This window comes from Budorcas taxicolor, chromosome 5, assembly GCF_023091745.1.
Source record: "Budorcas taxicolor isolate Tak-1 chromosome 5, Takin1.1, whole genome shotgun sequence".
In the NCBI taxonomy this organism is placed as follows: domain Eukaryota; kingdom Metazoa; phylum Chordata; class Mammalia; order Artiodactyla; family Bovidae; genus Budorcas; species Budorcas taxicolor.
Window position 1 is genome coordinate 160,417,671 of NC_068914.1, and position 14,470 is coordinate 160,432,140.

Below are 14,470 nucleotides of genomic sequence, written 5' to 3' on the forward strand. Positions count from 1 at the left end.
TGCGGCCAGCTCTTCCCAGCCTCTCACCTCTGTGGAATGGACCGTGGGGGTTGCTGGAGAAGGAGAGTGGGCAGGACAGGGAGCGCAGGGCAGGACAGGGAGCGCGGGGCAGGGAGTCAGGAGGCCCAGCGGCGCCCCGGCTGTGGGCTTGGGCAGGTACCTTCTCTCTCAGTCTCTTGACTGGGTCTCAGTCTCCTCCTCTGTGAAATGGGTGCATCCATTTCCTGCGGCCCATGTAATAACACCCCACAGACTTAGTGGCTTAAAACGACACACATTATCCTAAAGTCCGGGGGTCAGGGGTGCACAGGGGTCTCCCGAGGCTGTGGTTGGTGCGTCAGCAGCGCTGCATCCTTCCAGAGGCTCCAGCAGGGAGAACCTGCTTCCTGCCTTTCCTACCTTCTGGAGACCACCCGCATTCCTTGGCTCACAGCCCCTCTGTCCGTCCACAGCCAGCAATGGCCTCTCTCACGCTGAGTCACCGACACTGACTCCCATTCCCCTCTCCACCGTGAGGTTTCCCTCCGATCACACTGGAGCCGCCCAGATAATCCAGGATCGTCTCCCATCTCAGCCACTGGGCGTACCTGCCACCGTAAGTCCTGTTGCCCTGTGACCCGAGTCTCAGGTTTGGGAGAGTAGAACATGGGCATCCAGCATGGGGCTGTTCTGCCTGCCACGTGGGGCTGGTGCTGGGGCTTCTGCGGGGAAGCCTCCGCTCACACTGCCCGTGAAAGGATGAGAACCAGGCGGTGCTGGAAGCAGAAGCCAAAGCGTCAGGTCATCAGCAGCCACGCCCACCCACGCGTCCTTGGGAGGACAGGGGCCTCTGATCCGGGGAGGAGGCTGGGAGCCTTCCCAAAGGCCCCCACTGCGACCCCCCTGCGACCCCCAAGTCCACTTCTGTAGATTTGTTTCCTGGAGCCGAGACGGCGGGGAGGGCGGTGCATCTCATCTGGGCTGCTGGGGCCTGCCCTCTGCCCAGCCCTGTGCTGGGCTCGGGGCCCGCTTGATCAGATGTGCTGGCCTGCCCTGCCCGAGACCTGCCAGGCAGAGAGACACTCTCACGTACTGGTCAAAACACTGTGAGATGAGGCTGAGGGACAGGGTCACTCCAAAGAGAAAGTGTTCTCTCTCTCTTAGGAGGGGGAAGCTGCTAAGCGGCTAAGTCACTTCAGTCGTGTCCGACTCTGTGCGACCCCGTAGACGGCAGCCCACCAGGCTCCCCCGTCCCTGGGATTCTCCAGGCAAGAACACTGGAGTGGGTTACCATTTCCTTCTCCAATGCATGAAAGTGAAAACTGAAAGTGAAGTCGCTCAGTCGTATCCGACTCTTAGCAACCCCATGGACTGCAGCCTACCAGGCTCCTACGTCCGTAGGATTTTCCAGGCAAGAGTACTGGAGTGGGAGGGGGAAAGGTCTGAGAAAAGGGCAGTTGGGTTTTGAAGCATGAATAGGAGTTCACCAGGTAAATGGGAATGTGGAATTCCAGCCAGAGGGAGCAAAAGCATGAAAGAGGCAGAGAGCATCGTGTGTGTTGGAGGAGAGTGGAGAACGTAAGAAATTCGGTGTTACTGAGGGGTGAGGCGTGGGGCGGAGGTGGGAGATGAGGCCCCAGAGATGGGCAGGGATGGGATGAAGGAGTCTGGCCTTTTGCTGCAGGTGAGAGGGATTTTAAGCTGTGAAAGGACACGGCCAGATGCGCATTTTAGAGCAGCAGTGGGTGCGAGAGAAGCAGGATCACTTGATGAAGCGTGGTGCCTGCTGTGAGGTGGTGCCCAGGAAGCATGGCTGTGGGTGCGGGTCCCACCCTGAAAGGGGGCGTCCACTCTGACGCACGGGGGCCCAGGCAGGAGCAGGTGCCAGGTGGGCCATCCCCACGTCCCAGCCGAGAGTCTCCTGGGGACAGGGACGAAGCCACCTGCCCCATGGCAGCCAGGCCCCTTGAGCCCTGCTGTCTTACCTGTCTCCTAGACAGAAATTCCAGCATTTGAGAGTCACTCCTTAGACTAACACCTGCCGGCTCACTGGCGTGCTGTGGAAGGTAACTCGTGGAGAGGCCAGGTTGGTGGGGATGGACAGAGAGCTGGGCGTGGCAGAAGCAGCCTGGGGGCGTCCACGCCTGCCGCCCTCCAGCTGTGCGCCCCGGAAGGGGGCGCTCTCGGTTCTGCTTCAGTAAAGGGGGCGACACGACGTCTAGGTTGGCTTTTGCGCACCTCGCTGAGTGCTTCCGCTGCTCGGCTCCCTGAGCCTGATGGTGCTGCCTGGTGGGGAGCCTCACCCCGTGAAAAGGGCTCAGAGGCCGGGTGGCCCGTCAAGGCTTCGCTGCCCCCTTCACCCCGGGCGACTCCGGAGCCCACAGGCCCCTCAGAGAGCTTTGCACATGGCCCCCGGGGTGAGATTCTGCCCTGCTCGCCCCCTGTGGGCTCCGCGTGAGCCGGGAGCCTGTGTCTCTGGTCAGGTTTCCCACAGGAAGGTGGGCGAGCTGCCATCTGGGGAACCAGCCGCAGCCTGAAGCCCCCACCGCCCCCCACCGCCCGAGAGGAAGAGGAGCATGTCCTTTGGGAGACGGGGAGCTGGGTATCCCGTCTGAGGACCAGAGGCAGGAACTGGAGGAGCCAGGAAGTGCCCAGGCCCTCAGGCTGCCTCCCTCTCCCGGCTTGGGACGGGTCTCTCCTGGGCCTCCCCCTGCCCCTCGCTCCCTTCCGTTCCGGGCGCACACGTGCGTGTGTGCATGTGTTCAGTCGTGTCCGACTCTGTACGACCCCCTGGGCTGTACCCGCCAGGCTCCTCTGTCCCTGGGGCTCTCCAGGCAAGAACACTGGAGTGGGTTGCTGTGCCCTTCTCCAGGGGGTCTTCACGACCCAGGGATTGAACCCACATTTCTTGAGTCCGCTGCGTTGGCAGGCGGGTTCTTTGCCACTAGTACCCCCTGGTAAGCCCAAATACATGTGGAAGAAAGTGAAAGTGAAGTCTCTCAGTTGTATCTGACTCTTTGCAACCTCATGGACTGTAACCCACCAGGCTCCTCCGTCCATGGGACTCTCCAGGCAAGAATACTGGAATGGGCTGCCATTTCCTTCTCCAGGGGATCTTCCCAATCCAGGGATTGAACCCAGGTCTCCTGCACTGCAGACAGACGCTTTACCGTCTGAGCCACCGGGGAAGCCAAATACATGTACACACACACAAATACACATGTATATACTCAGCCATATACAAATACCTCGGCGCAAATAACCACACAAACACACAAAGACAGACACACACACAAATACGCACACCCAGAAGCACACGCACTCCACCGGCCACCAGGACTGCTGACTTCAGCTCCTGCAATAGCCTAAGGACGGAGATAAGAAGTACACTAACCAGTCACCAGACTAACCCGTCACTTATCTGGCCAAGACATCACAAAGTGCCGAGTCCGAGAAGTCTGGCCTGCCTCCGGAAGCCGAGCTGCAGTGGGGTGCAGCCGGGGGCACCCATGAGCATGTCTGGGATGCACAGGGTGCAGCGGGGCCAGACATGGGCGGGAGCAGGGCTCGGGGTGGAGGTGTGAAGGGGGGCAACCCCGGATCCTCTGGGGATCTGGGGGGTCTCTGCATCCTCTGTGTCAGTCAGGAGGGAGCCGCAGGGCACGATGAGTCATGCGATGGAGCCTGGGGGCGGCAGGGCTGGTCAGGGGAGGCCCCTGGGGGAGGGGATGCCCTGACTGGGCCTGAAATGCCCAGGGAAGAAGCTGGGCAGAAAAAAGTTCCAAGAGGCAGCAGGACTGAGACAAGGGGCCCAGGGGCCGCACGGAGCTAGCAGCCCTCTCTTGCCCTGCCTGTTGGCCTGTGACTCAGAGCCTCGGGCCGACGAAACTTCTCTCTGCCTGACTGGCCGGTTTGGGGTGTCCTTGGGACAGCCCCATTCCCTCAGCAATCCAGTTTGTCCCCACCTGCCGAACCCCCACCAGGTGTGAGCCCCACGTAGTGATGGGGGCCCTGTGCTCACCACCCGCCTTCAGCACAGCAGGGTTTTGAGAACTCAGGAATCGGGACCAGGGGGTTACCCACCCCCGCGGCCTGCCCCATCTCTGGAGAAAGCAGTGGGGACGGACTTCAGAGAGAAGAGGAGATGTTCGGGGCGTCCCCAGTGCAGCCCCCCAGATCTTAGGAGTATCCGTGAGTGTCAGCCTCGCAGGCTGAGCCCTCGAAGGGGGCTGGGGAGGGACCCCCACAAGCCGCGGGGTCCACACAGGCTAGCAGCCTGTCATGATGGCAGGTCCCTGCTGGGCCCCGGCCTGGATGAGCTCTACCCAGTTACCTGCGTCTCGGGGTGAGCTCTGGGTGCCCAGGGGTGTCAGGCTCGGCGCAGGTGTGATCCAGGCCAGGGCAGCCCTTCTCTCCAGGTCCGTGTGGATCGGAACCTGGAGGGGGAGATGGCCTCTTGGAAGAGAGGAGGGAGCCAGAGCGCGCAGGGAGCCTGGGGCAGGAGGGAGGCCATTCCAGAAGGTCCCGCTGGTCTTACCATTGGGATGGAGGCGGGCCTTGGGGAGAGCCGGGGCACCCCGGGTGCAGGGGTGAGGCGGCATTCGCCCCCAGCTCTGGGCAGCGCCGGCCACACCCAGCCGGGCAGAGCTTGGCTTTTCTGAACCCAGACCACTCTCCTGTGTTTGCGTGAAGGGTGGACGTGGTAACAGATTGGGGCTCTTCTAGGAACCAAGAGCAGGCTGGACACCACACTCCGGGGTCTGAAACATCTCCTTCTCCTACACCTCACCGCACAGGGAACCCGCAAGTGCTGTCTGCACTGCGCCCCTTCCAGGCATCCTCGGGAGCCACGGCACAGAATGGGCACCAGATAGGGGAGGGGGCGGCGGGGGAGGGGGCAGTCCCAGACCCTCGGCCCCTCCCCTCCTCCGGTCGCTGCTCCCCGTGTCTCTGGGTGTTCAGGGGATGCTGAGGCTGGGTGACCACCTCCCCGCCCTCCAGTCCAGCACGCCCTGGAGGACCCCATGCTCGGCTGTCCGGGCTCCCACCAGCATTGGCAGGCGGAAGCTGGTTTCCTGCTGACCCCGCCAGGCCCCTGTTTGCCCTTCAGCTTTGGCCCCTTGTCCTCCTCCTGCGTGACCGCTGCTCTCCCCGGCTTGAGCTGTCAGCCTGCCACCGGCAGAGTGCCCGGCCAGCCCCACTGGCCTCCCAGCTCCGGGTCCGGGGAGCGCCTGGCCCCACGGCCTCCCCGCCCCTCTGAGCACACTGACCACGCACAGGCTCATGCCGGCATGGATTCCGATCCGGATCTGAAGGAGCTTTGTGGCTCCCTGAGCGTAGAGGGTGCAGGAGGTACGGTGGCCGGGTGGGGAGTGGAGCCCACCCCAGCCCGGAAGAAACAGCGCTGGAAGGACAGGCCGGAGGCGCTGGCCCTCCGTGGCCTGGACTGCCCTCTCTGCTTCCCCGTCCTCCCGCTCGGCGTCCCCCCGCGGCCTTCACTCCCTTCTCGGCCCGTCTTCTCCACTCCTCCATGCGCCCGGCAACCAGCTGCAGCTCCCGCGCTCAGCGCATCTCGGGTGAACTCAGCCCCTGATCCTGATGCCAAGACTGGCATTTCTAATCCAGCTCCCAAGCCAGCCTGGTTCAGATGACACCTCCAGGCTGAGGGAGGCATTAGTATCAGGCAGGGTCATAGGGGTCCCCAGAGGTGTCTGGCCAAGTGGTGAGCAGTAAGCAGTGCCTGACACCACCAAGCTGGGCGTCCTGACCTGGGAACCGGGCCCCTCCGTCTCACCAGGGTGCAGCGGCAGACCAGTGACACGTGGCTGGCCTTCTTCACCCTCCCTGTGTCCGTGTATTCGCAACGTGACTTTCTACCGCAAATCAGCAGTGACCTGTGACTGCTTTTGGCCGGTGGAATATGGCATAAACCACTCCATGCTGGTCTGAGCCTGGGCCTTGAGGGTCCCGTGCGTGTCTGCTCCCTCTCAAGGCGCTGGGGCTTCCCAGCTGGTGCTGGTGGTAAAGACCCTGCCTGCCAATGCAGGAGACACAAGAGATGCAGTATCAACCCCTGGGTCAGGAAGATGCCCCGGAGGAGGGCACAGCCACCCACTCCACTCTTCTTGCCTGGAGAATCCCTTGGACAGAGGAGCCTGGAGGGCCACAGTCCATAGGTTCGCAAAGACTTGGACGTGACTGAAGCAACTTAGCACGCAAAGCTCTGCAACCCTGGGAATGAGCCTGCGAGGGGGGAAAGAACAGAAGGCCAGAGAAGAGCCCTCTGCCGAAGCCTCAGCCTCCAACCAAAGGGCAAGGGCACACAGCCTACCCTGCGGGCATGCCAACTCCAACCAGCGGAACTGGCCAGCTGGCCTATAGATTCATGAGGAATAAGAAGTGGTTGTGTTTTAAGGTAACTATACTCCAATAAAAATTAATTAAAAAAAAAGGAGTTGTGTTTTCAGCTCCCGCACTTGGGGGAGTTTTGTTACACGGCAATAGCTTACTGATACAGGCACCATAAGAACTGGCTCTGAGTGTCACTTAGTAGAAATAGGAGCCAGGAGCAGATCTCAGAAAAACAGGATCTCACTGCAACTCCAGTGGACCCCAAATGTGGCCATCGTCCCAGAGGAGCAGAGGGGCCGCAGTGGCTCAGACGCGGCCTGGATATCTCACGCAGAGACCTGAGCTCAGACACAGAGTCCTCCAGGGGGCAGTCAGTCTCCAAAGATGGCCTCCAACGAGCCACGGCCCCTGGCCTTCCCCTCCTAGTTTAGTCTCCACCCCACAGGATAACTCTGAAAGGGCCCTTTGTTGTTCAGGCGCCAAGTCGTATCCGACTCTTTGCGACCGCATGGACGGCAGCATGCCAGGCTTCCTGCCCTTCACCATCTCCTGGAATTTGCTCAAACTCCTGTCCATCGAGCCGGTGATGCCATCCAAACATCTCATCCTCTGTCATCCCCTTCTCCTCCTGTCCTCAATCCTTCCCAGCATCAGGGGCTTTTCTAATGAGTTGGCTCTTTGCGTCAGGTGGCCAAAGTGTTAGAGCTTCAGCTTCAGCGTTACAGCTCCTTTTCTTCTTGATGGGTCTCAGTGGGTTTTCCTGTCAGTTTTCCAGATCAGTCTGTTGGTTTCCTGACTTTTCCTGTTGTAACGCCTCCCCCCATCTGTGTCACAGAAGCCCCAAGGCTGGAGACCACGTGGATAGCCCAGGCCCCCGCCCAGAGGAGGTGACAGCTAGGCCAGGCCCTGATGGCTGCGTCATGGTTAGCCGGGGGCACAGGGGTGGGCCTGGGCAAGCTGGTGCAGGCGTTGGCCATCTTCCCAGGAGCCAGCGCGGCTCGCTGCCTCCCGGGCACCATCTCTGCCCAGGCAGGGCCCGGGCCCCAGGTTGGCTCTCCGCAGCGGTGTGATAGCCGTGAGCCTTGGCGAGGGCCAGAGGCCTGAAGACGGGGTAAGACTGCAAAGATGTTGCATGGGGGTGGGGCAGGCCAGGCCCCAGGGGTCTCGCCTCATGGGTCAGGTTGGTGCCAGGACCCCCAGCCTCAGGGTTCAGCTGAGGCATGTGAGAGGAGCAGGGTCGAGACCAACAGCCCTCACTTGCCCCCTGCCGGCCTCTGGCTTGGTCGGTAAGGTGGGCACCCCCGTGGGCACTGCCAGCCAGGTGCAGTGCGCAGGTTTCCAGGGGGCTTTCGGGTCCACTCGGCTCTGCAACGAAGTCATTTCAGATCCTTGGTCCCAGAAGACTTAAAGCCCATCGACGCTCAGACTTTGGCAGGTTATCAGCCGATCAGCGGGCTGCCTGCGCTGTGCGCCTGTCCCTGCCAGCCCGTGCTTCCAGGCCTAGCTTAAACGCCGCCTCCTCCAAGAAGCCTTCCTCTCCTACCGTAGGCAAAAAGCCTCCATCCTGCCTCTCATGTCCCTTCGAACCCGGGACCCCTCACCGATTGCCAATCCCAGCTAATCGTGGGGACCGACTACTTGCTCCTGTGTTTCTTTCCCTTTATTCATCTCTGCCAACCCAAGGCCTGGTAAGTACACCTGATGGGTAGATGTTTGCTAAATGGATAATGAAAAGTTGGCTAAAACTTCGAAGGTCCGGTTACCTTGCACTCTCCATGTGGCAGGAACTGTCTTAAATGCTTTATACATACAAACTCACTGATTCCTCAAAAGACCCCTGGTTCTGTTTGATCTATGTGATCCCCGGGTTGGAACAGGTCTGGAAACTCAGGCACAGAGAGGCTCAGCCCCTTGTCCAGAGTCACACAGCCTGTAGGCAGCAGAGCCAGGACCCAGGTCCAGGTGGTCCCTCTCCGGCGTCTGTGCTGTCAGCCCCAGGCCACACGTCATCACTCCAGGGGTGCAGTGGGGGCACCAGGGACCAGGCGGCAAAGGCACGAGGCCAGGGCCCACAGTCAGCAGCCAAACAACCCTCCCGCCTCCCGGTCTGACCCTTCCTGCCTTAAAACAGGAGCCCCAGGGCCTTGGGTCTCCAAGCTTGCTCCCCTTTCACTATGCTTCCTCGGAGGCGCCAAGCAAGCTCTCCCCCCAGAGGCAGAGCTGGTCTGGGCCCGCTCCTCCCTTCTCCTGGTAACAGCTTTGCCCGTGGGCATCCTGTGGGCAGAGGGCCGGTGAGTTTGCGGGTTTGGGGTGTGCTCAGGGCACGCTGGTGACGGGCTCAGCCTTTGGGTGCGGGGAGGGCTGCTGGACGGAGGCTGGTGAGTGCCGCCCCGGCCTCCATGGGAGGAGGCGGGGAGGACCTGGGTCACGCCCCGGCACTGGCACAGTTGAGAGAGACTTTCACCCCGAGGATGGACGGTGGGGTGGACACTAACCGCATCGTGAGGACCCCCGTGAGCTCATCCAACCCTAAGCATCTTCTAAAAGTCCCGTCTCCTAACACCACCATGCTGGGATGAAGGATTCAGCACAAGAATTTGGGAAGGGAAGAAAAGGGAACTAGTCCGTGACATCTGCTCAAGAAACAAGAAAAATGCTTAAATTTAAAAAGACGTGCCACTTTACACCATCAGGATTGCTGTTACTATTTGGGAAAAGAAAACAAAGGAAAATAACGTTCCATTGGTGTGCATGGGAAGGAATCAGGACCCCTAGGAAGCGCTGGTGGACGTGCACGGAACTGGTGGGCCTCTGCGGAACAGTCTGGCAGCTCCGTAAAAGGCGAAGCACACAATTACCATGTGGCCCAGCAAGCCCACGGGCTCCCCTGGTGGTGCAGTGGAGCAGAGCCCACGGGCCAACGCAGGAGACGGGGAGACAAGGGTCTGATCCTTCAAAGATCCCTGGAGTAGGAAATGGCAACCCACTCCAGTATTCTCACCTGGGAAATCCCATGGACAGAGGAGCCTGGCGGGCTACAGTCCACGGGGTCACAAAGAGTCGGACACGACTGAGCGCACACATATATTCCCTAAAGAACTGAGAGCACCTACGTTCATAGCAGCATTGTCCACAAATGACGGAAGGTGGAAGCAAGCCAAGTTCCGCTGGCTGACGGGTGAACAGGTAAGCAAAGTGCGGTCTCTGCACACAATGGAATGTCATTCAGCCTTAAAAGGAAGGACACTCTGACGCCTGCTGCCGCCTGCATGGAGTTTGAGGACATTTTGCTCAATGGAATTGGCCAACACGGAAAAGGTAAATACCATAGGATTCCACTTACTGAAGGTCAACAGGACCAAATCCACAGAGAAAGGAAGATGATGGTGGTGCCGGGCTGGGGGAGGAGGATGGGGAGGGAGTGTTTAGTGGAGAACAGGGTCAGCTTTGCAACATGAGAAAAGTTCTGGACGCGGGTGGTTGTGACGTCTGCACACCAACGTTGCTGAATTGTGCACCTAAGAATGGTTAAGACGGTAAATTCTGTTACGAGTATTTTACCACAATAAAAGTTATATACACAGGTGGGAAAATCTGTAAGTATCGGCTATATAAAGTAATAAAACTAAGTTCTCATCATGCTTTGTGTAAAGAAAGATTTAAATAGATACATGTCACTGTCCCAACTTTTTCCCAAAGAGTCCAGAGTAGGTGGGGCTTGGGGGGAAGTTACCGTAGGGAAACCTGCCGGCCACCCCTCAGCCCGGTGAGCAAGGGGCCAGTCACGCTGACGGAACGCGCCCTAATGGGATGGGCCGAGGGCACTTCACTTCTGTGGTCTTCCCCCCGGAACCCAGGACCCCGGGCCAATCCTGAGAAAAACACCTGGCAAATCCCAGACAAGGGGCCCCCTGCAAAGTTCCTGGTCAACCCTCCTCAGGACAGCCAAGGCCATCAAAACAAGCGCGGTGGGAGAGACTGTCACAGCCCAGAGGAGCTAAGGAGACAGGGTGACTGACGTCGTGACGGATCCTGGCAGGGGTGGGGGAGGGACAGAGAAAGTGTATTAGATAAAAAGGAAGGCTCTGGAGAGTGGCTTCTCGGTAAAAAATAGAGGCTCCGCGGTAAAGAACAGTGGTAGAGAGAGTGTGCTGATCAGTCTCCCTGGAGGACGATTCCAGTGAAGGCTCCTGGAAGCAGTCCCCCTGTGCAGAGGGGGCCTCTCCGCAGCCTCTGCCACTCAAGGCTGTGTTCTCTGAATGTCATGTTCTGGGCTCGCCTTTCCTCCCTTGCGTATACAGCGATATAACCTTCTGGTGGAATGCAAGGCTGTCAACAGTCCAAGGCTGATCTGACACATTTCCTTCCTAAAAGACTGTTTGTTTCAGCCCGAATGTCCGAAGGATTTTACTTTCTTTTGCTTTAAAGTTTCGTTTAGCTTTGTCCCAGAGTTAGTCATCATCCCGGGTTAATCTTCCTAGTTATAAGATGCGCTCTTTCAATGTGTCATTCGAGGTTGTCCATTTGTCTTAAATTTCAGAAACTGCTTTCTGGAATCCTGGTTCGGACGCTTGCTCTGGCCATTGATCTGGTTTTCTCCTCTGGGGACTCCTGTAACCAGGCACATATTAGGTCGTTTCTGCCTGGTGCCCACTTCTCTCATTCTCTCTCAAAGCCTTTTATCTCTTCATCATTCCTTGACTTAAAAAACTTTCCTACTTTCAATCTTCTATTTATCTCCAGGCAGTATTCTTTCTGTTTACTCCTTCTTGGGTCCCTTTTAATTTCACCTTCCATTCCCAGAATTATTTTTTCCTTTTACTGGGCTGGCTAAAAGATCCGTTTGAGTTTTTCCATAAGGTAATATGGAAAATCCCGAGTGAACCTTGTGGCCAGCCCAGCATTTCTAATTATCCCTGAGCCTTTCAACTCGCAAACTGCCTTTTTCTCTACTCACTTATTTTCTGCTAAAAAAAAAAAAAGAAGTTGCACATGAATTAAAATTAGCTCACGTGTAAAAGAACAAGAGACATGAGGTGAGTTGCGCTGTTCTTTCGTGATTTCTATCGTCTTTCTTAATTCGGGGGCCTCATTTTGAAATCCTAGGCTGGAGTTTCCATCTGTTCTGTAGGCACATCTCTCTTTCTCTTTCTTTTTACATGTGAATTAATTTTAATTCATGTGCAACATTTTAAAATTTCATTTTTTTAGCCTCACGGTGGGGCTTGCGGGGATCTTAGTTCGCGGACCAGGGACTGAGCCTTGACCCAGCAGCGAGAGGGCAGAGTCCTAACCCCTGACCCTCCAGGGGGGCCCCGGTGGGCACAGCTTTGAGATGCCCCATCCCTGTTTCATCGCTGTGGTGTGGCATCAGGCCCTGGCCACGTGTGACTATTTACATCTGACGGCATCAGGCCCTGGCCACGTGTGACTATTTACATCTGACGGCATCAGGCCCTGGCCACGTGTGACTATCTACATCTGACGGCATCAGGCCCTGGCCACGTGTGACTATCTACATCTGACGGCATCAGGCCCTGGCCACGTGTGACTATCTACATCTGACGGCATCAGGCCCTGGCCACGTGTGACTATTTACATCTGACGGCATCAGGCCCTGGCCACGTGTGACTATCTACATTTGAATTAATTAAAATGAAATGCCATTACACACTCAGCTTCTCATTCACAGCAGCCACATCTTCAATGCTCATTAACCACATGTGGCTACTGCACTGGGCGGCAGTGTTTCTAGAAGGTTCTACCAGACACAGCTGGTCCGTAGGATCCTAACTCTCCGCCTTGCTCCTTTTCTTTTAATAACTCTGGGTATTGTCAGGTGACCTCCTCCAGCCCGCTCTGTTACAAGTCCTGAAGCTCTCTGCCCCCACCCACTCAGCCCCAGGGGCCCAAGAACAGAGCGGTCCGTGGCCCCTCCATGCCCTCCTCCCTGTCCCTGCCGCCAGGCCCTGCCTGATTCCTATCTTGGCTCGGAAGCCCCCCCTCCGAAAAGCCTCCAGCCCCCCAGGGCGCGGTCAGGGGCCCCTGCTCCCCCAGCGCCACTGAGCGCTCCGGCTGGCCGCTCAGGCACCGGTCTTCCGCAAGAATGACTATGAGGGTCAGGTCTGCGTGTCTGCAGAGAGCAGGACGAGAAGGGATGAGGCCTGGCCACCGGCCTGCCAAGTAGAGAAACAGGCTCAGAGTGGTCGACGAGCCGCCCAGGGTCACGCAGCGCCTGAGACCCAGAGCCTGGATCCAGGCTTGCAGACCCAGTCTCCTCCCCAAGGAGTCAGAAGGCCAGGCTGCTGAGGGGGGAGGGCGTGACTGCGTGGCCCCAAGTGGTGCCCGCGAGGACTGGGAGAGGCAGAGGGGCTGGTCCAGGGGGCAGGGCGCCTGGCCCCTGCACTGCGGTTCCTGCCCACAAGGTGGCGCGCTCCATCAGGCTCTGAGGCCAGGAACCCCAGTTTGTACAGCAAGCGCCCGCCACAGGCCCGCCGACTTGGGGGTCTCCACTTGGGGTCTGGGCTCTGCCGCCTCCCTGGGGCCTGGCTAAGCCCTGCCAAGAGCCAGGGATCCTATCCTGACCCCCCTTCTATAGGAAACGCCCACTCCCTAAGGCCACAAGCAGAGACAAGCTGTCACATCTTGCATTTATCCCCACACTCCCTTCACTCACTTGTTATCATCTTAACATTTGCGAGAAGCTGACACAACTCACAACAGAGGACAGCTCTGATATAGGGTGGGCAGTTCATTTTTTTTTCCCTAAAAATCTGTTATTAAACTGATGGTGCATCTTACCTTGGAGAAAGAAATGGCAAACCACTCCAGTATTCTTGCCTAGATATTCCTGTGGACAGAGGAGCCTGGCGGGCTCCTGTCCATACGGTCGCACAGAGCTGGACACAACTAAAGCAATGTAGCAGGCATGCATGCATTGGGGAAGGCAATGGCAACCCACTCCAGTGTTCTTGCCTGGAGAATCCCAGGGACGGGGGAGCCTGGTGGGCTGCCGTCTATGGGGTCACACAGAGTCGGACACGGCTGAAGCGACTTAGCAGCAGCAGCAGCATCTTACCTGGTAGCACTTTCAGTTCAGTTCAGTTTCTCAGTCGTGTTTGGCTCTTTGCATCCCCATGGACTGCAGCACACCAGGCTTCCCTGTTTTCATCACCAACTCTCGGAGCTCGCTCAAACTCACGTCCATCGAGTCAGTGACGCCATCCAACCATCTCATCCTCTGTCATCCCCAAGCACTTTGGAGTCAAGGAAATACATGAATTACGTTTCTGGGCATCATTTGGCCAGCATTAGTACCAAGCTGAGAGTCCCTTGGGCTGCAAGGAGATCCAACCAGTCCATCCTAAAGGAAATCAACTCTGAATATTCACTGGAAGGACTGATGCTGAAGCTGAAGCTACAATACTTTGGCCACCTGATGTGAAGAGCCCACTCATTGGAAAAGACCCTGATGCTGGGAAGGATTGAGGGCAGAAGGAAGAGGGGATGACAGAGGATGAGATGGTTGGATGGCATCACCGACTTGATGGCCGTGAGTCTGAGCAAACTCTGGGAGATGGTGGAGGACAGAGGAGCATCCATAGGGTCACAAAGTGTCAGACACAACTTATCGACTGAACAACAATTACCACATGTACTAAGTGCCTGCTGTATGCAAAGCAGTCCCTAGGGCTGGCGTGTAAACGTGGTGATTGACTCAGAATACACAGAACGATCAGACTTTCTACCTCTGGACTGGCAGGCAAGCTCAGCTCTGAGCAGTGGGGTGAGGAGCCAGTGGTGGCCTTGAGGGCCAGGGGGCTGCTCTGAGCCTGTGTCCTTGTAAGCAGCCCGCAAGGTCTGGTGTAACAAATACCGCAGATGAGGCCGCTTAAATAATAGGGATTTATTTTCTCACAGCCCGCAGTGGGTTAGTCACAAGTCGTGTCCGACTCTTTTGTTACTCCGTGGACTTACAGCCCTCTAGGCTCCTCTGTCCATGGGACTCTCCAGGCAAGAATACTGGAGTGGGTTGCCATTTCCTCCTCCAGGGGGTCTTCCCAACCCAGAGATCGAACCCGCATCTCCTGCATGGGCAGGCGGATTTTTTACCGCTAAGTGGCCTGGGAAGCCCACAGTC